General features: G+C 44.8%; 1 protein-coding gene across 15 annotated transcripts in view; it reads left to right on the top strand.

Moving 5' to 3' along the window:
• Positions 1-23,070, top strand: part of TRERF1 (transcriptional regulating factor 1) — a 229,242-nt gene that overhangs the window by 85,195 nt on the left and 120,977 nt on the right. For 14 of the 15 annotated variants that reach the window (XM_033217168.1, XM_033217171.1, XM_033217177.1 and 11 more), the window contains one exon: positions 6,914-6,996. The gene's annotated coding sequence lies outside the window, so the exon portion shown is untranslated. Of the gene's footprint in view, positions 1-924; positions 1,111-6,913; positions 6,997-23,070 lie in introns of those variants that run through there. The other variant, XM_033217172.1, reaches the window with a different exon arrangement.

Genomic DNA, 23,070 nt, shown 5'->3' with positions numbered 1-23,070 from the left:
TAAAATACCTTTGCTTGACAAAACAAAAGTTGGCAGCCCTAGTTAGTCCCCCCCACTTTTTTTTGTTTGTTTGTTTTAAAAAAAAGTTTTAGCAAATCTGTGAATACCAAAAACCTGAGCAAAAGTGTAGAACTGGACTGGGTGAGGGGTGCAGATTTTAGATTCAGTTCTAGTGTTGGGTCTGACTGACTGTGCAGTTTTGGACTCCTTGGTTTGTTTGTTTGTTTGTTTATATTTTTGAATCGGAGTCTCGCTTTGTTGCCCAGGCTGGAGGGCGGTGGCTTGATCTTGGCTCATTGCAACCTCTGCCTCCCAGGTTCAAGCGATTCTCCTGCCTCAGCTTCCTGAGTAGCTGGGTGGTACCTGCCACCATGCTGGCTAACTTTTGTATTTTTAGTAGAGATGGGGTTTACCATTTGGCCAGGCTGGTCTGGAACTCTTGACCTCAAGTGATCCACCTGCCTTGGCCTCCCAAAGTGCTAGGATTATAGATGAGAGCCACAGTGCCTGGCCTCCTCAGTTCTTTTAGATCCCAGCCTTCTTATCTGCAGATAAGTGGTTCTCAACCCTGTAGGCACATTAAAATCACTGGGAAGCTTATAAAAGAAAACAGTTGATGTCAGAGCCCCACTTCAGACCGAATGTGTCAGAATCTGGGGGAGCCTGGGAATTTTTCAGAAATGCAGCTAACATTGGGGAACCCCTGGATTTGGGTCATCTTAATGGCTCATTTTAGCCCTGAAATGTTACGATTCTCTGTATTGTATCATATAATTTCATTCCTTTCAGATACTGTGCACAAATGTCATAAGCTTCTTACATACCAAGAAGTCATTTTTTAATGAAAAACTCCCCATAATTCTCATTAGGCCTGTGATATAATGCCTATGTCCTGCAATCAATAAATCAGACTCATAAACATAGTAAAACATCAAATAATTACTTTTTTGACCCAGAAGTTCAAAGCGTAGACTTTAATCTTTAATTTCTCATTCCCTCATTTTGCAAAAACTACTGCCTGGAGTCCTGGGGCCATCTTTATTTGTAAAGGAGACGCTGAAACATTGAGACATTACTGGAAGTGTCTTTGCTAGAAGAATTGTGTATACCGTAAGTTCCAAATTAGGAGGTCCAGTTTGGGGAAGCTGTATCGGATCTAAATTCTACATGGAGTGGGAGGTGTTTAGAGTCTTGGTGCTTGCCGTTTTATCTTTACCATTGAAGTTCTTGGTTTTGTCTCTTCCTAAATGAGTCATTTTTTTAAAAAAGGAACCTAACTGGGGGGGGGGGCGAGGAAACCACTGCGGGAGGTGCTGAATGTGGGGGCGCTGAGGAGCCAACCATCAGGAGACTGAGTTTACAGCTGGGCCCTCCACTCAGGAGGGGTGGAGGGACCCGTTCTTGCTGAGGGTGACTCAGAGACAAGTGGGACATAACCTGGTTGGGGAGGCGCAATAGGGAGGTATTGATGTTGTTTATTAATCTACCGAGTATTTACTGGAGCACAGCCACCAAATATACTGCCTGGACGAAGGGCCGATTCCACAGGTGCTTGGGAGATTATGAACAAAGGGGAAGGAGCTTCCTAGTTTGTCCTCTACTTGAGATGAGACACAGATTGTGTCCACATTTGCCTGCACTTTCAGATAAATGAACTGAAGTTATCGAGCCCCATCCTGGTGTGAACAATGCAAGTAAAAATGTTAGGGCCAGGCAGGATGTCACGGGGAAGGAGATGGCAGCTGAAGACCCCCTTGTGGAATGCTGAAGGGCCGGATGATACAGACGCTGGCCAGGCAGCCAGATGGAGATCAGATTGAGGACGGGAGCTCTGCGGGACCTCTGTGTGTCACTTCCCCTTTCTGTGCTAAGATCTCCCAGCTGAAAAAATGGTCCCCCCGCTACACACCTCAGTCACCACGCCCTGCCAGCTGTTGGGAGTGTTTGATGTCCTAGATGCCTGAGTGGGTAGGGGTGGGAGAGAGAGCAGGAGCGGGTGAGCAGAGCCTGGCTTTGGAAACCAGAGCGGCTCCGCACATTTTGGCCCAAATCCCTCCCGTGCTTGGGGTGAGGAGAAGCCCAGGGTAAGGGTGTCTCCCTAGAGCCAGGAAGATCTTGGTGCGGTGGGAGTGTCGGCTCCGCACGTTCCTCCTCCACACAGGGCTCCCAGCAGGGCCGGATTTCATCTTTTCTCAGTGGCGTGCAGCCTCTTGCCACTGTGCATGCGTGTTTTCTAAGTTTGTCACAAACTTCCTGTTTAGGTACGATAAGAGGCTCGGAGCTTTTTGTGTTTTGAAATCCGGGCATTCACCGAGGTCCGGCGCTTCTCTCTTACCAGCAGTGGGGTGACCTGTTTGTTCCTTTGCGGACTTCTGCCGTCCTTCTTTGAAAACCTTCTTACTGGGAAATGCTCTGTGGCCTCTGCTTGTTTCTGTTAGTAAGAGTAGAGAGAGCTGTGAGCTCTGAAGGCTGGAAATGGGGAGGGGAGCACCACTGAGTAAGCCCCTTATGTAAGGCCATGCACTGTGCTAGATATTATACTTCCATACACTTATTTATTTATTTATTTATTTAGTTTGTTTGTTTGAGACGGAGTCTCGCTCTGTCACCCAGGCTGCAGTGCAGTGGTGCGATCTCGGCTCACTGCAAGCTCCGCCTCCCAGGTTCACACCATTCTCCTGCCTTGGCCTCCCGAGGAGCTGGGGCTACAGGCGCCCGCCACCACGCCCAGCTAATTTTCTGTATTTTTACTAGAGACAGGGTTTCACCATTCACAGGATGGTCTCAATCTCCTGACCTCGTGATCTGCCCACCTCGACCTCCCAAAGTGCTGGGATTACAGGCATGAGCCACTGCGCCCAGCCTACACTTACTTTATTTAGGCATCACAGTCACTCATACAGAGCCAGACTCCAAGAGGTGAAGGCTGACCTGGCTGATGAGGTCAGGATTTGATCCCAGGCCTGACTCCAGTGCTCCTGTGACTTCAGCTAAGTCCTGAGGAGTACACTGCCCCTTTGGTTGCCCCTGGTTTGGGTAGATCCTGATTTCTTATGGGGCATCTTGATGACAGCATCCCCTTGAAACCTATGGTTTTCTCTCAGCCCCTTGTTACCCAGATCTGCCCATCTGTCTGCCTGGGGTGATTGGATGGCCTTTGAGTGCTTTGCTGATTTTCACCTTTCCCAGGCATCTTCCTCTTGTGGCTCTGGGAATCCCAGAATTGTTAGATGGTGGTCCACAGCCAGTGATTGAAGTGGATCAGTCCAGCTTCTCATTTCCCAGAAATAGAATATTCTTTTTCCTGCTTCTGGGCACCCAGCCCTGACTGTTCTGCCAGTCACCATGAGCTTCTCCATACAGCTGGATTTCTCACATTTCAAGCTCTCCCTTGAAGAAGGAAGAAGAGGGTATATCTATCTATGTCTACAAAAGCATGTGAAAGGGTGGCAAAGGAAGGACACCAAGACCTTGAATATGCAGGTGCAGGAAGAGGAGGGAAGAGCCAAATCCAGCCGTCCTCCTCCCCGTTAGAGTGGATGTTAGGAGGTGCTCCTAACTCCGGTGCCTCCTGCGCAGGAAGAATAGGTATGCCTCCCAGCTTCAAGAAGGCCTGTGTCCCTTCACTTGGCCATCCCGGTTCCCTTGTATTTTCTGAAAAACTTCTGGAATCATATTGCCTGAGCATCAGGATTGTTCGGTAGATCAAATAACTGAGACACTATGTTGAGCAGCGGGCAGTTGCAAGCATTTTCATTAGACGATTCATTGCCCTGAAGAGGCTTGCAGTCCACATGAGCACAGGAAACTCTTGCCCAGAGAAGCTAGATGCAGTGAGCTCAGAAGAGCCAGGAGAGCTTGGTAAGCTGGGTTGGTGCCACCCAGCAGACTGCAGGAGAGGGCTGGAGCTGGGTGGCCAGACGGCAGAGCTGCAGGGGAGGAATGTGCTGGGTGTTGGGACCTTGACGGGGTGCATGGACTGGGCAGGGGATTACAGAGGGGGTGAGCAGAGGTATGCATGGGAAGCAAGAACGAAGAAGGAGATGTGCACCGTTTATGTAGGATCCCAAGGGGTGGCTGTGGAGCTTGGAATGATCCTGTATTGAGGAGCCTCCAAAGCCAAAGCATGGGGCCGGGATTGGTAAATGCAGTGCTGTAAGAAGATCCGTCTCAATTTGTGAACTGTAAATGGGCAGTCCTGGGAGGTAACTTAGGAGACATTTGTCATGTCAAGTGTTAGGAATGAAATGTTGAGGACTTGGACTAGGGTGGTGGTAGTGTATGTAGAAAAGACGAGAGGGAAGTGGAAAGTTTCCAATCTCAGCTCTGCCACTTGCTACCTGTGTGACCTTGAGCAAATTACTTCATCTCTTTCAACGTGTTTTGTCGTCTATAAATAGTAGCTAAAAACACTTCACAGGACTCTTGTTTGAGGATTTTAACTTGTAACATATCCAGCACTTAGTAGGTACTCAAGGAATAATGAATCTTCTCATGCAGGAAGAGGCATCATTTTGTGACTGGGAGGATTTAAGGGAGTGGAGTATGAGGTTCTGGGTCTGGGAGCCCGGGAGAATGATGAACCCTTCATGGAAAGAGATGGACCTGCTTGGGGCTTTGAATTTAGCTTTAGGAACTTCTCCTCCTAAACCCTGGCTACTGAGGGCTGTCACAGAAAACCTCACATCCATGAAGATTGTGCCTCTATGAAACCACGGCCTCTGGTTAGAGCAGGGCCCTCCTGGATGCTGGCCAGCAGCTGGCTGTCTCAGTCAGGGTGTGGACTAGGGTGAAAGAGTGAGCCACCTAGGGCACAAACGTCAGGAGGTGCTGGGTTTCAGGGCCACGCCTGCACTTGATATCCACAGTAGGACATGCATCCCAGCCTCCTCTCCTATCTGCCCTTCTCCACTCAGGAGACAACCTGGCTTCTCTGTTCGCTGAAAATATTACTCCACGGCTAGCTCACTCAGGTTCCCGCCTGCCCTCCTGTGTGCTGACCTGCATCTGGGCTCATTCCCACCTGGTTTCCTTGCACTCAGAGAAAGAGACATCCTTCCTTCTGGCCAGAGAGAACCCTCTCCCTGTACAGGGGTCCCCCTGCTTCCTGCAGCCCCTGGGACCTCACGCCTCAGTCTTGCAACCCAACTTCCTCAGACCTTCACACCCCTCAGCCTCACCTTCTCTTTTCTCCACCCCTCACAGATGGATGTATGGAAATAAGCTGCCCTCGCTAACACAGCCCACGCAGGCTGGCCTCCACTGGTGGGGGCTTGTACCTGGTCCAGGGCAGGGAGCTGGTGGGTTTGCTGCAGAGGCCTCCCGCCTTCTGCAGGGGCTGCTCTCTCTAAGGTCACCCGCAGCCTCCATGTTGCCACACACAACGGACACTTCAGTCCTTATCTGTCTGGGCTCTTTGCTGCTTTGGACACTGTGGACAGCTTCCTTCTTCTTGCAACTTTCTTTTCTCTTGGCTTATTTGATTCCATCATACAAAGTCTTTCAACAGCTATTTCTTGAGCACCTACTATGTGCCAGGCTCTGGGCACACCATAATACGATGTCCCTGCTCTCAGGGAGTTTACAATTTAAGGGAAATGGGGAAAGGGGGTTGAAAAAAATAAATAAATGTCAGGTGGTGATAAGGGTTGCAAAGAGAAATACAACAGGGAAGGAGGCTAGGAAGGGGCCGGGGTTGGAGGTGGGCCTCACTGCAAAGGACGTGAGAGCAGAGACCTGTAGGAAGTGACAAATGCCTGAGGGATGAGTGCTCCAAGGATGGGGAAGAGCAAATGCAGAGGGTTGAGGCAGGAGCCTTCCTGAATGTTTGAGGAAGCCATTGTGGCTGGAGGAAATGGAGGAAGGGCAGAGTAGGAGGAGAAGAGGTCAGGTGTCTCAGTCCATCAGGGAAGAGGCCCAGCCAAGTCATTTGGACTGTGGCCATTTCAAGGACTTTGGCTTTTACTTTGATACAGATGAAATACTATAGGAGTGTTCTGAGCAGAAGAGTGATTTTTAAATGATCACTTAGGCTGCTCTGGGGAGCATGCTGTATTTGTTAGCTTGAGCTGCCATAACCAAGTACCACATACTGGGTGGCTTAAACCACAAATTTATTGTCTCACAGCTCTAGAGGCTGCGAGTCCAAGATCAAGGTGTTGGCTGGAGACTCCAGGGAAGGGTCTGTTTCGGGCCCTTCTCCAACTCTGGGTAGCTTCTTGGCTTGTGGCAGAAAACCTCCAATCTTCCAAATGTCCCCTTTTTATAAGGACACCAGAGTCATTTTGGATTAGGAACCCCCATTCTACTTCAGTAGGACCTCATCTTAACTTTTATATCATCAATGACCCTGTTTCCTAATATGACATCTTTAATGACCCTGTTTCCTAATATGCCACATTCTGAGATCCTAGGGATCAGAATTTCAACATAGGAATCTTGGAGAGACACTGTTCAACCTCCAAGACGTGGTTATAGAAAGGTAAGGGGAGGAGTGGGACAACTAATTAGGGGGTTATCACAGTAACCTAATGAGAGATGCTGCTCACTTGGACCAAAGTGGTACCAGTGGAGGTGTTGAGAAATGGTGAGGGTCTGGATATTACTTTACATTAAAGCTGGTGTCCTTTGCTGATGGATTAGACGTGGGGTGTGAGGGAAAGAGGAAAGCCATGATGACTTGGGTTTAGAGCCTGAATAACCAGAGTGAAGTTGGACGTCTTGGTCTCCTAAGTTCTCTTCTACCCCGGGGACCTTCCTCAGCAGCCTTTGCTGGGTCCTCCTCCTGGGTGGGCCCATCAGCTGCTGGGTTCTTCAGGGTTTTATCCCAGGTCAGTCCTCTTCCTGATCAATACCTACTGTGCCCGTGCTGAAGCCAGATGTCCTGACTGTGCCCTTTGGGTCACTCCTGCAGGCCCTGGCTGTGGAGGATGCTGAAGGAAGAAGACGCAGAAGCAGGACTACCCTGAAAGATTCAGCCTCTTCATCCTCAAACAGGTAGCTTCTCGGGTATTGTTGGTGTTGGAACATTTTACAGCAAAGCAGTTGTAAGACCATTTCTTGGACCCGCATGTTGTGGAGAACGCCCCAGGAAGCGGAGGAGGGCTGCTCTGGGCCTGGACATCCATTGATTTCTAGAAAATTTTCTTTGGGAAGTGGTCAGGGATTGTGGATTCACATAATGGTTTTTGGCGGCTTCTGGAATGGGGTGGAGGGCGTCTTGTCTCTCTTGATTTCGCAGAATTGTAAATAGTTGAGGATCCAATGAACGTCCACGGATGGTAGTTCTAGAACTGTTTAGAAGGACTTAAAAATGTCTGGGATGCATCTCTGGAGAGTGGTGGTGTAGAAGGCTGCTGTGGGAAGCTCCACAGAGAATGTCAGAGGCAGATTCCTGGACTCAGGAGCCTTAGCTGGCCCTGGGGCATTCCTCGTGTTTTTATCAGCTCTGGCCTCAAGATCCCTTCCATTCTCAGTTTGTCCCTCCATAAAATGGGCATACAGCTATGATTCCTCTGCCGGGCATCCCACAAGCTGTTTCAAGGGTCAGTAGTTTGTGCATAAATAGAATGTTAAGCTTTTATTTCAGGTGTAAACCCTGATCCAGCAGGAGATGGCTCCGTCCTCCACACATTCTTGGTGACAGTGGGGAAGGGGGTGGTGGTGTCTGATTTGATTATTTCAGTGTGTGTGGTTTTGTTTTCTTGGCATGTGCCAAACTTTCCATTCCTCCTATGTGAGGCTCAGAGTTGATTGCTTCGGTTTCTTTTTTATTGTTCCTAATTCTGATTTAATTTTAAAGCCATTGTGTCTTGGGGTTCCAGTCGGAAACATGTGGCTCGCGCAAATGGGGTAATTGAAGAGCCTCTACTGAAGGGACTGTTTATAAGGATGCAGGCAGAGTTAAGAGAAGCCAACAAGGGATGCTGAAGCACAGTGTCAGGGAGCTGTTACTGTGCCTAGGCCTGGAAGGAAGAGGGAGGCATTGGCTGTCAGGATGGGAAACAGGAGCTGGAGAGGTGTCCCTGGTAGAGGAATGCAATCAGCCTATAGCAGCATGGCCAGGAAAGAGCCAAGAGAATAAATACCCTCATTGAACCCCTGAGATCTCCCGTCTCCTGATGCCAGTGCCTCCCATTAGGTAGCCTCAGTCAGAGCCAGAAGGCAAGGGAACTGGGTGGGTGCTGTCCACGGAGGGCAGAGCCTCTGTGGGGCAGAGCTGTGTGGAGGGTGATGGAGGGTGGATCTGCGGAGCAAATGGGAGCAGTCTCACAGAGTCAAGAGTTGAAGGTCACTTGGATTATAAGGATATTTCTACTTTTGACCAAAAGAGGCTCTTGTGTATGTTTGAGTGAAACTTTGCATCGTGAGGTCAGCACAATGAACTGATTAATCAGCTCATGTACCTGCCATGTGCAGGGATAGGGTGGACTGCAGGGTGGGTGTGAACCAGCAGCTCAGCAGTATCCTAAACCATCCAAGTTGTTTTTTTTTGTTTTTGTTTTTGTTTTTGTTTTTTTTAATCTCTCTGCTCCTTCCTCCGTGGGTCAGTTCATCCTCAGGCTGGCTTCTGCACCAGACTGGCTTCTGCACCGGGCTGTGGGGAGACTGGGGGTGTGTAGAGTTCTGGACACTGTCAGGGGAGGAGGGAAATAGATCTTGGGAGCCACAGCTGACATCCATCATACTGTACCACCGGTAAAAGTAGAATAATAACCTTACTAACTTGGACCAGTCATTGAGGATAATAGTGAGAGGACACTCAACCTTAACTAGTAAAAGTTTGAATCTTCCAGTGTTTTAATGTGTATAGTGTCAGGCAGAACCTTACCAAACACATCCTGTTAGAAGCAGGTAGCATCTGTTCTTCAGTGTGTCTTAAAATGTAGGACCTTCTAGCAGGCTAAATATACCTTCTGAAATCCCGTTTAATTTCTCATTTGCTTATTCAACCTTTTAATAGCCAGAGTAAACACTGAACTCAAATTCTGGGTTGGTGAAGATTAAATTACAGTAATGAGGTTCTTCATTTATAACCTCATCTATAAAATGGAAATAAGAATAGCACCTACTTTATAGGTTTGCTGTAAGGATTAACTGAGGCGATCCGAGTCAAGTGCTTAGCCCAATAAATGCTACCTTTATTAGTGTCATATATTGCCAAATATTGTCACCTTTATGTTTTTATGCACATGTTTAATCTAGAAAATTAACTCTCTTCACAACAAATATTATTATCTGCTGCTGATTAGTTCTGTTAGAGAGGAGGTAAATAAAGGTATTAAAATATTTAGTGTTTGTGGATTCTTTTTTTTACTGAAGTGTTTTTTTTGTTTGTTTGTTTTTTTTTCTGTTAGAATTCATTTTGGGGGAAGCCTAAATAGAGAGAAGTTTAAGAAGCATACAATTAAAAATAGATATAACCTCTAGAATATAGAGATTTTAAAATTTTATGGCAATATGTTCTTATATTCTTAGTTGAAAAATCTCTTAAATAGTTGATGGCCTGTCATGACCTATCCCAGCTGAAATTTTTTTTTTTTTTTTTTTTTTCGAGACGGAATCTTGCTGTGTTGCCAGACTGAAGTGCTGAGGCACGATCTTGGCTCACTGCAATCTCCGCCTTCCAGATTCAAGCGATTCTCCTGCCTCAGCCTCCCGAGTAGCTGGGACTACAGGCACGCGCCATCACACCCGGCTAATTTTTGTATTTTTAGTAGAGACGGGCTTTCACCATGTTGGCCAGGATGGTCTCAATCTCCTGACCTCACAATTCACTCACCTTGGCGTCCCAAAGTGCTGGCATTACAGGTGTGAGCCACCGAGCCTGGCGATTTTTTTCCTTATTCTCAGTTTGGAGGCTCTGGAGGGATGAGTGACTCCCCTTGCCTTTGGTTTCCTGAACCAACTGTCCTGGGAGGATGGATGGATTTTCAGATCACTGGGATTGAGTGAGATGCCGCAGTACTGAGAAGCTAGTCTTGGGCATACACTTTAGTAGAATTTCAGCTGACGATATGGTGAATCATTCCTGAAAGCCTCTGGTGCCACAGGGCTGACCTCTCAGAATCCCAGGAGGGTCAAGCATCTTGATTTGGGTTTCCCAGATTAATGGTGGGGAGAGCACAGGTTGGCAAAGGGCCTCCAAAAGCTTTACCACCTGTTCCAGAACCAGGAGGAGGAGGCTTTGACGATAGAGGGCTGAGCATGTAGGGTGCAGCAGGAGAACAGTGTTCCAGAATGACCAGGAGCTTTGAAGACTACATTCTTCATCCCCACTTCCCTGAGTGTTGACTAAAGTTAGACTTCCGTTTTCTGTAGGTTGTTAGTTGCACTTGGGGCTTGCCACCATTTTGATACCTAGATGAGCACTGATTGACTCCAAATTCCTTGGCTCAGAGAGTGCTATAAACTAGTGGTTCTCAAATGAAGATTGCCTGGACCAAGAAAGCACTAGGAGAGAGAGAGAGAAAAAAAAAAAAAAAGGCTTTAGGGCATTGGCCTAGGGCTCCCAGTCTTTTTTATTTTGCCAAGTTAGGACATTTTAAAAACTCTTAACACTCATCACCAAGCTTTTATGATAAAACCATCTTAATGCCAAAGTAATAGGAAAAGATAATATAAGAACAAAACAAAAATCTTTAAATTGAAAACACTGAGCTTTAGGAATAATTTACTACATTGTTCTTATTTTTCTGACATCACCGGTGAAAAGTACACCAAGGGAGGGTGGGCACTGCCCTGCATTTGCCCTCCAGGTGTTGGGCGCTCACCTGGTGATGTGGAGTTAGCTCCTGAATGCGCAACTGTAGGGAAATACACCCTACTTTTTGAAGCCTCACTTGGAGCCTAAGGTTCTCTAGAGTCATACCTTGATTGGATTTATAAGTTAAAGTTGGGAGAAAATCCATTTTAATACAAGTTTTGATAAATCCAATTTATAAAATAAAGAAGGAACCGTTTACCCTCCAGTCATTAACTTAGAATTGTTAGTTTAATTTTCCACCAGCAGGAAGAAAATCTTGCAATACTTAAGTAGTTCAAATTATAAAGTGTGTCAACAGTTTTTCCTTTTCCACCATTTAACCCTAAAATTGATAAATGTCTTCAATTTGATCTGGCTTTCAATTGTATGGTATGCCTCTGTAGGTGGGAAAGGGTGTGTGCGCCAACCCCCCCAACCCCCCACAAATATGCAGAAAGCTTGGTTTGATCCCTGGAGCTCCAGAAAGGAAGGGGTGCTTGTGAAAAATGTTGCTGGTAAGTGCTAGTATTAATACTTGTAGCAGTCGCTTGCTGGTGTTAGTACTTGTAGCAAAAGTTGCATCTCAGAAGTGCCAAAATAGTGTGACTTTTTAAGACGCCTTTTGGAGTCATTAAAAATCCCCAAACATACACGCAACCACCCCTGCCATCCAGAAGCTTAACTAAACATTACTCATTCTGCTTTCATTACACGTCTGCCTGGCTTTGCCACAAACACACTTTGCCTTCCAGCCAGGATTAAGCTTCTGTGTTAGGCCATGACTGGTGTGAAGGCAACTCCTCTATCCTTGTTGACCGGGACAGAAAGACTGCTTGCTCGCCCGTGTGAAATTATGAATGGAATCGTGAAATCCTGGAGCCAAAGCAAGTTTGTTGCCTTCCTGCAGGACTATCCTAACACTCATCACCTTGACTGGCAAAAGGTGTCCTAATTCTAACATTTCATGGGTCTCCTGTAAACAAGGACGTGATCTCAGATGTGTCTTTCTCAATAAAAGGAAGACCATTCTGTGGCACTCTAACACCTACAGTTATTGCCTGTTAACCGCATTCCTGGGCAAAGCGTTACCGTTTGAGTCCTTCTAGTATCCTCATCTTTGCTCATATGCTTTTATGGCACAGTTCTTGCACGTTCTGGCAAACACTGGATCTTTTTTTTTTTTTTGAGACAGAGTCTTACTTTGTCACCCAGGCTGGAGTGCAGTGGCACAGTCCTGGCTCACTCCAACGTCTTCCTCCTGGGATCAAGCAATTCTCCTGCCTCAGCCTCCTGAGTAGCTGGGATTACAGGCACACACCACCAAGCCTGGCTAATTTTTGTATTTTTAGTAGAAACGGGGTTTCACTATGTTGGTCAGGCTGGTCTCGAGCTCCTGACCTCGTGATCCACCTGCCTTGGCCTCCCAAAGTGCTGGGATTACAGGCGTGAGCCACCGCACTCGGCTGACATTGGATCTTAATTTGTTCAGACCCCTTACCACTGGTTTCTCTTAAGGCATATCTTACTCCATGGCAGATGACATTGTACTTTTTGACAGCTATTACCACAACATTTTTGTCTTAGCTCAGGCTGCCATAACAAAATACCATAAAGTGCGTTGCTTAAACAATAGAAATTTATGGGCCGGGCGCAGTGGCTCACACCTGTAATCCCAGCACTTTGGGAGGCTGAGGTGAGTGGATCATGAGGTCAGGAGTTTGAGACCAGCCTGGCCAACATGGCAAAACGATGTCTCTAAAAATACAGAAAAATTAGCCGGGTGTGGTGGCGGGCACCTGTAATCCCATCTACTCGGGGGGCTGAGGCAGGAGAATCATTGAACCTGGCAGACAAAGGTTGCAGTGAGCCAAGCTTGTGCCACTGCACTCCAGCCTGGGTGACAAAAGAGCAAGACTCCATCTCAAAAAAAAAAAAGGAAAAAAAAAAGAAATTTATTTTTCATAGCTCTAAAGGCTGGGAAGCCCAAGATCAAGGTGCTCAGCAAGGTAAGGTTTATTCTGAAGCCTCTTCTCTTGGCTTGTGAGTGAGAGCCATCTTGCTGTGTACTCACCTGATCTCTTCCTTGTGCACCCAGAGACAGGAATCTCCTCTTTCTCTTCTTATAAAATCACCCATCCCATCGTGAGAGCTTCACTCTCATCACCTTACCTAAACCTAATTATCTTTCAAAGACCTCATCTCCGAATGGCATCCCATTGGGGTTTAGGGCTTCAACATAGGAGTTTGGGGGAAGAAAAATATTCAGTCCAAAACAACTCTGAGCATTTCTTTGTGGTGCCTGTGAAGTGCTTGTAGGGTCACTGGTCCAGGGGCCCTGCAGTACAGAAAGCCTCAGAGTGACAAGTGTTCATTGCGGTGGAAGAGGGGAAGCATCCTAGGCTGGAGATGACACAATAAAATGGGAAGTTGGAAGACCTTTACCACAGAACTGGAGGTGACCTGGGGCTAGACAGAGGTTCTCCTCGTCTCTCCAGGTCTTAGCTTTTCTAGTGGTCAGAAATGTCAGTGGTCCGAATGCCAGGTCCGAATGTCAGTGGTCAAGTTGTGGTTGCCAAACTTGGTCAGCCTCAATGAAATTTGAATGGTTCAACACATCCAATATACCATGATCACCTTCTATAACCTTCATGTGCCTCTTAAAAGGAGGCCCTTGGAACCAAAGCCTGGGAAAATGTGTTTTTTTCTCAACACTTTATCATCTTGGGCATTTACTCCCTTTTCATGGGGGAAAGAACGGCCATAAATTATAATAGAGCTGTTCCATTTGAAATCAGTATCTTACATGTCATTCTAAATGTATACTAACGTGGTAATGTCCACATGGACACACACACGCTCATACACCCCTGTGCCAGGTGGAATATTTTAAGATATAAAAAGGCCTTTGAAAATCCTTTTAAACTCTCAAGGAACAGATAATTCCTATGTTATATAAACTGTTCTGGGATTGAGAAAAAAGATGGAAAACTTCCAGATCCTTCTTTCAAGCAAGCGTGGCCCTGATATCGAAACAGGCAAGTTCCCAAAGGGAGGATCTATACCAGTCTCACTTAGGAATGTAAAAGTTTTAGACAAAATTCTAGTGAGTAGATTTCAACAATAGAGAATATGAATGTTCTACCATAACCAAATAGATTATATTCCTGGAATGCAGAAATGGCTTCATATACATGTATTTCCCCATGGTTCACATAAGTTGTTTAAATAAAAATATGTAATAACCTCATTAATTCCAAAAGTGTATTCAATCAGTTTTTAAGTTTTTACATACCACTTTAAGAGTGATATGTAAAGTGACCAATCTTTAACATTATAAGAAAGATCAGGTTCATGCAGCCCACTGCCACTGTACTTACTGGTGAAACACTAAAGGCATCACCTCTTCAAGTTTTAGTCAATGCAGAGAGTCATAAAATAGTAACTTGGAGAATAAATATTATAGAGAAACATGATAACGTTATTATTAACTACAGATTGCCTAGTTGTAGATGAAGAAGACTTAAAAGAGTTTAACTAAAACCCTATTTCTAGATGATGAACTTGAAATTAAGGATTTGGATTCTTCTGAAATTAGTTCATGAGTCTAATACCATTCCTCTGAAAGTCCCATCAGGATGTTTTAAATTTCACAAGATGTTTCTATGTCTGCTTGGAAAAATAAATAGATAAGAATATCGGGGGAATTCTGAAAGTGGTTTTGGGGGAAGGGAGTCAGATCTATTGGATATTAAAATATATAGCACTACCAGGTATTAAGATGCAATATAAAGCCTTTGTAATTAAAATACTATGGTGCTGTCATAAAAGGAGGAAGTAGATTAGTGAACTAGGATAGTTCAGAAATAGACCCTTGCATAAATAATTTAATAAATCATAAAGCAGTCATCACAAATCAGTGGGGAAGGGAAAATTATTCAATAAATAATTCTGATGCCTCATTAGCAATTTGGGAAAAATCATTTTGGCTTCACCAAAATGAATTACAGATGGATTAAACGATTAAAGTACAAAATGTAGAGGCATAGGAAATCTGTAGCATTGAATATTGCTTAGAAACAAAGGAAAGCATTCAAAAAGGAAAAGAATAGTCAATCAAACTACAGGAAAATGAAGCGTTTATGTTAAAGAAAAAAACAGGGAAACAACAGACGGAGGAAAGACTGGCAATAATATGACAGCATTAATCTTTATACTGTGAAGTGCTCAAATTAAAAAGAAAAGTACTAAACCTTGTTAGAACACTCGAATAGATAACTAAATACAACACTAAACAAATATGTAGAAAATGTACACATTCAGTAGTAATAAGAAATATGCCCTCTCGTGGCTCTGCAGGCTGCATCTGGACCCTTCCCCCAAGCACTGACACAAGCACCCTCCAAGGCAGCTGGATCCAAACCCCAATCCCATCCATGCCTCACAAAGGGCCACATTCCAGCTCTTACACCAAGACCCCTGAAGATCTTCATCCAAGCTGTTGATAGGTACATACATTCTAGCTACTTTTGTGCACATTTGAAATTTTTCACAATAAAACATAAAAAAAATTAAAGTAATACATGCCCATTGTTGAAAGCTTATAAAATATAGCAAATATGTAATTCCACAACTACCATCACCATTTTGATTAAAATCCTCCCATAATCTTTTCTTATGCATTTATAACGTGTTTATATATATATGTATATACATACACATTTTTTTAAACAATAAAGAAATCATACTACTTGAATTGCTTTATATCCTGCTTTTTTACCTTATGAGCGTTTTTATGCTTTGTTCATTCAGATATTCAGCATAATTTTAATGGCTATACATTGTTTCAATACATGAATACGCATATACACATGTATCATAATGTATTTAACCAGCTCCTTACAGATAGAGTTTGTTTGTTTGTTTGTTTTTTGAGGTGGAGTTTCGCTCTTGTTGCCCAGGCTGGAGTGCAATGGCGTGACCTTGGCTCACTGCAACCTCCACCTCCCGAGTTCAAGCCATTCTCCTGCCTCAACCTCTTAAGTAGCTGGGATTACAGGCGCCCGCCACCACGCCTGGCTAAGTTTTTGTATTTTTGCTAGAGACAGGTTTCACCATGTTGGCCAGGCTGGTCTCAAACTCCTGACCTTAGATGATCCACCCTCCTTGGCCTTAGTGCTGGGATTACAGGAGTGAGCCACCACACCCAGCCCTGAGTTGTTTTTTTTTTTTTTTTCATCTTCCTATTCAAACAACTCTGATGCATAGTTTGCATATTGTTTAATTATTTCTTTCAACAAATATCTAGAAAGTCAAACGGGTTGTGGTTGTTTTTTGTGTTTTTTGAAAGGGAGTCGAGTCTCACTCTGTCGCCCAGGCTGAGGTGCAGTGGTGTGATCACAGCTCACTGCAGCCTCGAACTCCTGGGCTCAAGCCCAGCCTCCTGATTAGCTAGGACTACAAAGTGATGAGTTTACAGGTGTGAATCACTGCACCCGGCCTGGGAAAGCTAAGGCATTTTTTTCCTGTTGTCATGCCAAATTACTCATTGAAATTATGATACAATTTTCAACTCCTTTTTTCAGTGTATATGATTACCCATTTCATGATAATCTTAGCAGTGTTGGATCCTGTGTTCACAATATTTTAAATGTATAAATCTGATAGATAAAGACTATTTCATTTTCATTTGCATGTATTTGATTATTAGTGAGTGTGAAAATCTTTTTATATGTGTATGTCATTTACATTTCATATTTTGTAACTAAGTGGTTATGTCTTTTCCCCCAGTTATTATATTTAACTCTCACTTAACTGGCTCACAAGGGCTCTTTACATATTAAAGGATTCTAACCTTGGTTCATTTTTGGACAATTCATTTGTCCAGAATTGTTTAAGTAGATCTTGCTAAAAGGTCGTACGTCTAGATTTTTTTCCCTTTGAGCTCTTGTAATTTTCTGCATTTTTTTTTGTTGTTTTTTTTTGTTTTTTGTTTTTTTTGGAGACGGAGTCTCACTCTGGCTCCCAGGCTGGAGAGCAGTGGCGTGATCTCAGCTCACTGCAAGCTCCGTCTCCCGGGTTCCCGCCATTTTCCTGCCTTAGTTTCCCGAGCAGCTGGGACTCCGGCCCCCGCCACCGCGCCCGGCTAATTTTTTTGTATTTTTTTAGTAGAGATGGGGTTTCACCGTGTTAGCCAGGATGATATCGATCTCCTAACCTCGTGATCCGCCCGCCTTGGCCTCCCAAATGGCTGGAATTACAGGCGTGAGCCACCGCGCCTGGCCATAATTTTCTACATTTTAATGTTTGTAACCACATTCACTATTTTAAGATTTCACCATATAACACTGCTACCTAAAGTCTGCTTTTTTATTTCGGTAACTTTTTGGTTATCAAATGAGACATATTTGTGGTCAAATCAAATAAATTTTTAAAATATACCTATAATTTGACTAACATACAGTGCATCAGATAAAATTTGGTAGATTTCCTTTTAGTAGTTTTTGTGTGTGTGCATATTAAGGTAACACTAGCTGAAGAAACCATTAAAGCACCAAGTTATGAGACTGGATGCAGTGGCTCACGCCTGTAATCCGAGCACTTTGGGAGGTCGAGGCTAGAGGATGGCTTGAGCCCAAGAGTTCAAGACCAGCCTGGGCGACAGGGCAAAACCCTATCTCCATAAAAAATTAGCCAGGCACGGTTGTGTGCCTGTGGTCCCAGCTACCCAGGAGGCTGAGGTGGGAGGATCACCTGAGCCTGGGAGGTTGAGGCTGCAGGGAGCCATGATCATGCCACTGTATTCCAGCCTGGGTGACAGAGTTGGGACCCTGTCTCAAAAACACCACCACCACCACCCACACCAAATTATGGCTTAACACAATAGAATTTATTTCTCACTCAGTCCAACATGGGTGTTTCGGATTGGTGGTCACTCCACCGGTGGAGCCCTCCCCTGAGCGATTCAGCAGCCCAGGCCCCTTCCATTGGTTGCTTTTCCATTCCCTAGGGTCTTGGAGTCCCCTGTGTCCGTTTGGCAAATGGAGGAAGAGAGCACGGAGAAGGCACATCACTTTCCACCTCCCTCAGCCTAGAAGTGCTCAAATCACTTTCCATTCCATTGGTGGGAGTAGTTACATGGCACCACCTAGATACAGGGGGTGCTGGGGCACGTAGCCCCTGGCTGAGCAGCTGCTTCTCGCCGAAAATCCCACACTCTGGAAAGAGAAGCATAAATATTTGTTGGACATTTAGCTGAATCTGCCACAAGATACTATATTTATAATGCACATGATATATATAATGTATATGCTGTATGTTTTTTCTTCACAAAATAGGACTATCCTATTAATAGCTTTGAGTTTTAGCATAATTTTGTGAGCATTTCCCTGTGTCTTTAAATCTTTTTCAAAAACATGAGTTTTAAAGCCGACATAGCATTCCTTGTATTGATGTATCATTTATTTAACTATTTTTCTATTATGGTACCATTGGATTTTTCTAGATTTTTATTAGTATGAATATTGCTGCTATAAATGTCTCTGCACATAAATCTTGGAGTATTCCTCTGATTATTTCATCAGGGAATATTCTTGGGAGTGAACTCAGTATTAAGGCTAGTGATCCATATCACCAGATGGCCCTTCAGAAATGTGGACTAATTTACAGTCATCAGTAGCATCTGAGGATTTCTATTTCAGAGCATCCTTGACTATCGTGAACAGTATAGTTGTTTCAGTTTTTGCCAATTTGATCGTTGAAAATAGTATCGCGTTCTTTCAGTTTGCAAACTTTGCTTACTAATGGATTTGAACATTTTTCATGAGGCCATCAGTAATCTGCGTGTGTGTGTGTGTGTGTGTGTGTGTGTGTGTGAGAGAGAGAGAGAGAGAGAGAGAGAGAGAGAAAATTGCCTCTTTGGGTCTTTTTTCATTTTTATTTTGCAGTGTTCCATCTTTTGAGAAATCATTTACAGGGGATTTTTATGCAGTGTGTATATTCACTTGTCACATGTTGCAAGTGTTCTTATCTAGCTTCTTATTTTCATGTTTTTGCTTCATAACCTCATTTTCTTAGGTTAAACTCTGCAGTCGGAACCCCGATGTGTGGTATTATACCCATTGAGTCTTGCCCAGTTAACAGTACTCCTGAGATTAAGAACATTTTAAAAAGCAAACCAGACTCTTTTTCCTGACCTGTCATAGGGTTTGAATGTCCTTAATGTGAATGTTTGTTATCTGAGAGTGAGGAGTTTTAAACTCTTCATCAAGAAAATGGACTTGACAGGAAGGATTTGGGGCACTGGTCTAAGTTATCCATGGAGATAGTGAGATCAGCTTCTCCATGTTCCTTCCCTTCCCTGGGAACTTCAGAGAGGCAGAGAGGCAGGCTGAGAGGTGGCATCTGATGACTCCATGCTTTAACCAAGTGAATAACAGTGGGGACTCAGGGTCCATCTGGCCATTTTTTGTGTTAGAGCTTATAAGGAACACATGTGTTAGAGCATCAGGGACACAAACTGTAGCGCAGGGAAGTTAAATGTAGTTTTAGCTCTGTCGCTAACTAACAGACTATGTGACCCAGAGCAAGTCGCTTGTCCACTCTGGACCTCGTTTACTCATCTGCAAAACATGAGGGTTTGTTCTAGGTGGATGTGTTGGGTTAGTGAATTCCAGAGCTGTGTGGTGGGCTTCTCAGTGAGGCCTTTCTTGCATTCACTGGCTACACTGACCTGTGTCAGGTGATTGGTCAAGGAGCAGGGAGAAGTCTAGTCCCTTTGGTATCCCAAATGATTTATGAAGGAAATCAATCTAGTATGTATCTGTTCCAGATAGAATGTGATCTAAATATGATAGTCCACTAATAAGATTAGATGAATCTAATACGATTTTCCTCTAAAACACAAATACTGTACCACTTTTAATTGTAGTGGCCAAATTAAATTACTCATCCCAAATTAGATTTTCAGCAAACTTAATTTGAACATGAGCTCAGTACTGCAGGCCCTGAGTAATTTTTTAAGATATAAAATAAGTCAGTGGGATACTGGTATTGTTCCTCTGGGCTCTTCGGTGGTTACCATGAAAGGGAATAGGTAAACATCTGGAGAAAACAGGCAGAAGTAGAGCTGAGATAGACACTAATTCTTTGGCTTACCATTGAAGGGTTTTACCCCCGTCCATCACTGTGACCCTCCCTGGTCTTAGAAGACAGGAAGCAAATAAAGGCAGACCCAGTAATCACTTTGGTTTTATTGTTTATGATTGTCTTTCTTCTTTTTGTTCCTTGAATGATCTTTTTCACCTCTTCACCCACTTCAGGACACCAGGTAGGAAACGGTTCACTGGGTAGCTTATGGAGCCACAGGTTTAGTGAGGAGTTAGAAGGGTTTATAACATTACTTTAACCATATTTTCGTTCATTCCCTATCAGTTAGTTGACTACCTGAAAACCAACCCAGACTGGTTCAAGCAAAAGAAGAAAATGTATTGGCCTATGTGGTTGAACAATCTAGGGGTAGATTCCAGCATCAGGTGAGGCTTTACCCAGGGCTCAGCTGAGATGCCCCAAAACCAGTTTTTCCAGTGGAAAAAAAAAACAAGACAGCTTCCTTGATGGGCTACCCAAAGGTCTGGAATTGAGTTTAGTTGCCCCTGACTGGGTTCCCTTGGCTCCTGTGTTCCCCTAAAACAGATACTGTCTGAGAGGATTGGACAAATTGAGAGATTCAGAAGACTCTTGGGAAAGTAGACAGGGTAGTTAGTGAAGCTGGGGAAGTAGGTCCCTCCAAACCCTCATGGTGCATTATACAGAGCCTTCTGCAGTTCCAAGCACTTAGGCTTACACTGTCTCTTTTCAACTCTAAATGACCCTGAGAGATAGATAGGACATGTTCATGGATACGGAAGTAAAGATGGGATCAACTTACCCAAGACCTTGCAGTGGTGGAACTGGGACCAGACTCACTATCTCGTGAGTCTTCCGTTTCTTTTCACTGTATCCTGCCTTCCTTCTTTTTTTTTTTTTTTTTTTTTTTGAGGCGGAGTCTCACTCTGTCGCCCGGACTGGAGTGCAGTGGCCAGATCTCAGCTCACTGCAAGCTCCGCCTCCTGGGTTTCCGCCATTCTCCTGCCTCAGCCTCCCAAGTAGCTGGGACTACAGGCGCCCGCCACCTCGCCCGGCTAGTTTTTGTATTTTTAGTAGAGACGGGGTTTCACCGTATTAGCCAGGATGGTCTCGATCTCCTGACCTCGTGATCCGCCCGTCTCGGCCTCCCAAAGTGCTGGGATTACAGGCTTGAGCCACCGCGCCCGGCCCCTGCCTTCCTTCTAACTTATCTTTCCCACTGCCCCCTCCCTTCTATTCCTTTAGCACCATCGCAGTGTTCTTCATTAAATAGATAGTCAGTCAATGGTTGTTAACTTGTTATTGAGTGACCAGTGTACCATTAGACCAAAGGTGGCCTTTTTGCTCATACTTAGTGAATATCATTATAGCAAAAACCAATGTAGTCGATTCCCAGTTATTAATCTGTAGATTGTCCCCGGTAATTCAGTTTCTCTTTCTCTGAATTATGGAATGTTCTTCTAACAGAAGGATGAAATTTGTTTAGCTTGAGGGTAGACCTGTAAAGAGGAGCCAGGGAGGCCGGGCGTGGTGGCCCACGCCTGTCATCGCAGCACTTTGGGAGGCAGAGGCAGGTGTATCACCTGAGGTCAAGAGTTCGGGACCAGCCTGGCCAACATGGTGAAACCCTGTCTCTACTAAAAATAAAAAATTAGCTTGGCATGGTGGTGCATGGCTGTAATCCCAGCTACTCGGGAGGCTGAGGCAGAAGAATCGCTTGAACCCGAGAGATAAAGGTTGCAGTGAGCCGAGATCGCCACTGCGCTCCAGCCTGGGCGACAGAGTGAGACTCCATCTCAAAAAAAAAAAAAGAAAAGAAAAAAAAAACACCAGGGAAATGTGGGTGTGTGTTGATACAGACACGCACACTGACTTGCATTACAGGGTTAAGTATGTTTCAATTCCCCACCTTCATAGTGTGGACAGCTGAAGTCAGATTTGATGCCCATCTTTCTATTCCAGTGTAACTCACATTTGTGAAGGTCACTGTTGGCAAGTTTCCTATTTACTTAAGCCAAAGACATGTGGATAGGTGTGCCATTTAGAAACACTTTCAGTAAGGCCGGGCGCGGTGGCTCAAGCCTGTAATCCCAGCACTTTGGGAGGCCGAGGTCAGGAGATCGAGACCATCCCGGCTAACACGGTGAAACCCCGTCTCTACTAAAAAAATACAAAAAACTAGCCAGGCGAGGTGGCGGGTGACTGTAGTCCCAGCTACTCGGGAGGCTGAGGCAGGAGCATGGCATGAACCCGGGAGGCAGAGCTTGCAGTGAGCTGAGATCTGGCCACTGCACTCCAGCCTGGGCGATAGAGCAAGACTCCGTCTCAAAAAAAAAAAAAAAAAAAAAGACTTTCAGTAATAACTATACATTCATCTTTGATTTTTGAGAAGAATCACAGATACCTGCTATGTTCTTCCTGCCCGGAAAATGCTCCCTGTGTGGCATTACTTCTCAGGTTTTATTTCTGCTCCCTCTGGGAAACTCTACGGACTTTGTCCAGCTCTGTTGCTCCTTGTGCTGAAATTCCGTGTTCCACAGTTAGCTCTTCCCCATACCTGGTGGTTCGCAGATTGGTTTATTTGTGAGGGTTTTATCTCCTTGATCATTTGGCTCACTCTTTGAGGTCAGGGCTTGGTCTTACCACTTTTCTTTTGTTTTTAGTCCTCCACAGCACATACTGCCAATGTGAAGGAGAAGCGGTGATCCGTTGGTATTTGCCTCGGTGGCTGGGGCGGTTGCTGTCCTGAGGTCTCCCGCATGACCAGCATTTATACATGATTTTGCAGTTGTTCCGTTACTTGTCTACATTCTCCCAGTACAGTTCTTGGCACATCTTAAGGGGAAAGTAAATATGTGTTGAATAATTGAACAATTCTCACCTCTACACCATCCCTGCCTGCACATCCACTCCCTCTCCCTGACTGAACCATCAGTTCTCAGAAGGCACAGACTGTGTCTTACTGTGCTTTGTGTTCTGCATCTTGCCTAACAAACTTTCTGCCACATAGTAAATGCTCAGTAAATCCTTGTTGAATGAACAGATTATGTGGGTGGAGTAATCTCTTAGAACCTGCCTTTGGGAGAGGTGGGTGGGAACTGAAGCTCTAAGAGGGAAGAGGGAGATGGAGAATGAATGGGGATAGCTTCAAGACTGAGTGCGCCAACCTCTCCAGCTTCTTCTGATTTCCAAGTTTGTTACAG

This window comes from Trachypithecus francoisi, unplaced genomic scaffold (assembly GCF_009764315.1).
Source record: "Trachypithecus francoisi isolate TF-2019V2 unplaced genomic scaffold, Tfra_2.0 Lachesis_group10, whole genome shotgun sequence".
NCBI classification, from domain to species: domain Eukaryota; kingdom Metazoa; phylum Chordata; class Mammalia; order Primates; family Cercopithecidae; genus Trachypithecus; species Trachypithecus francoisi.
This window is presented reverse-complemented; position numbering and strand designations above follow the sequence as displayed.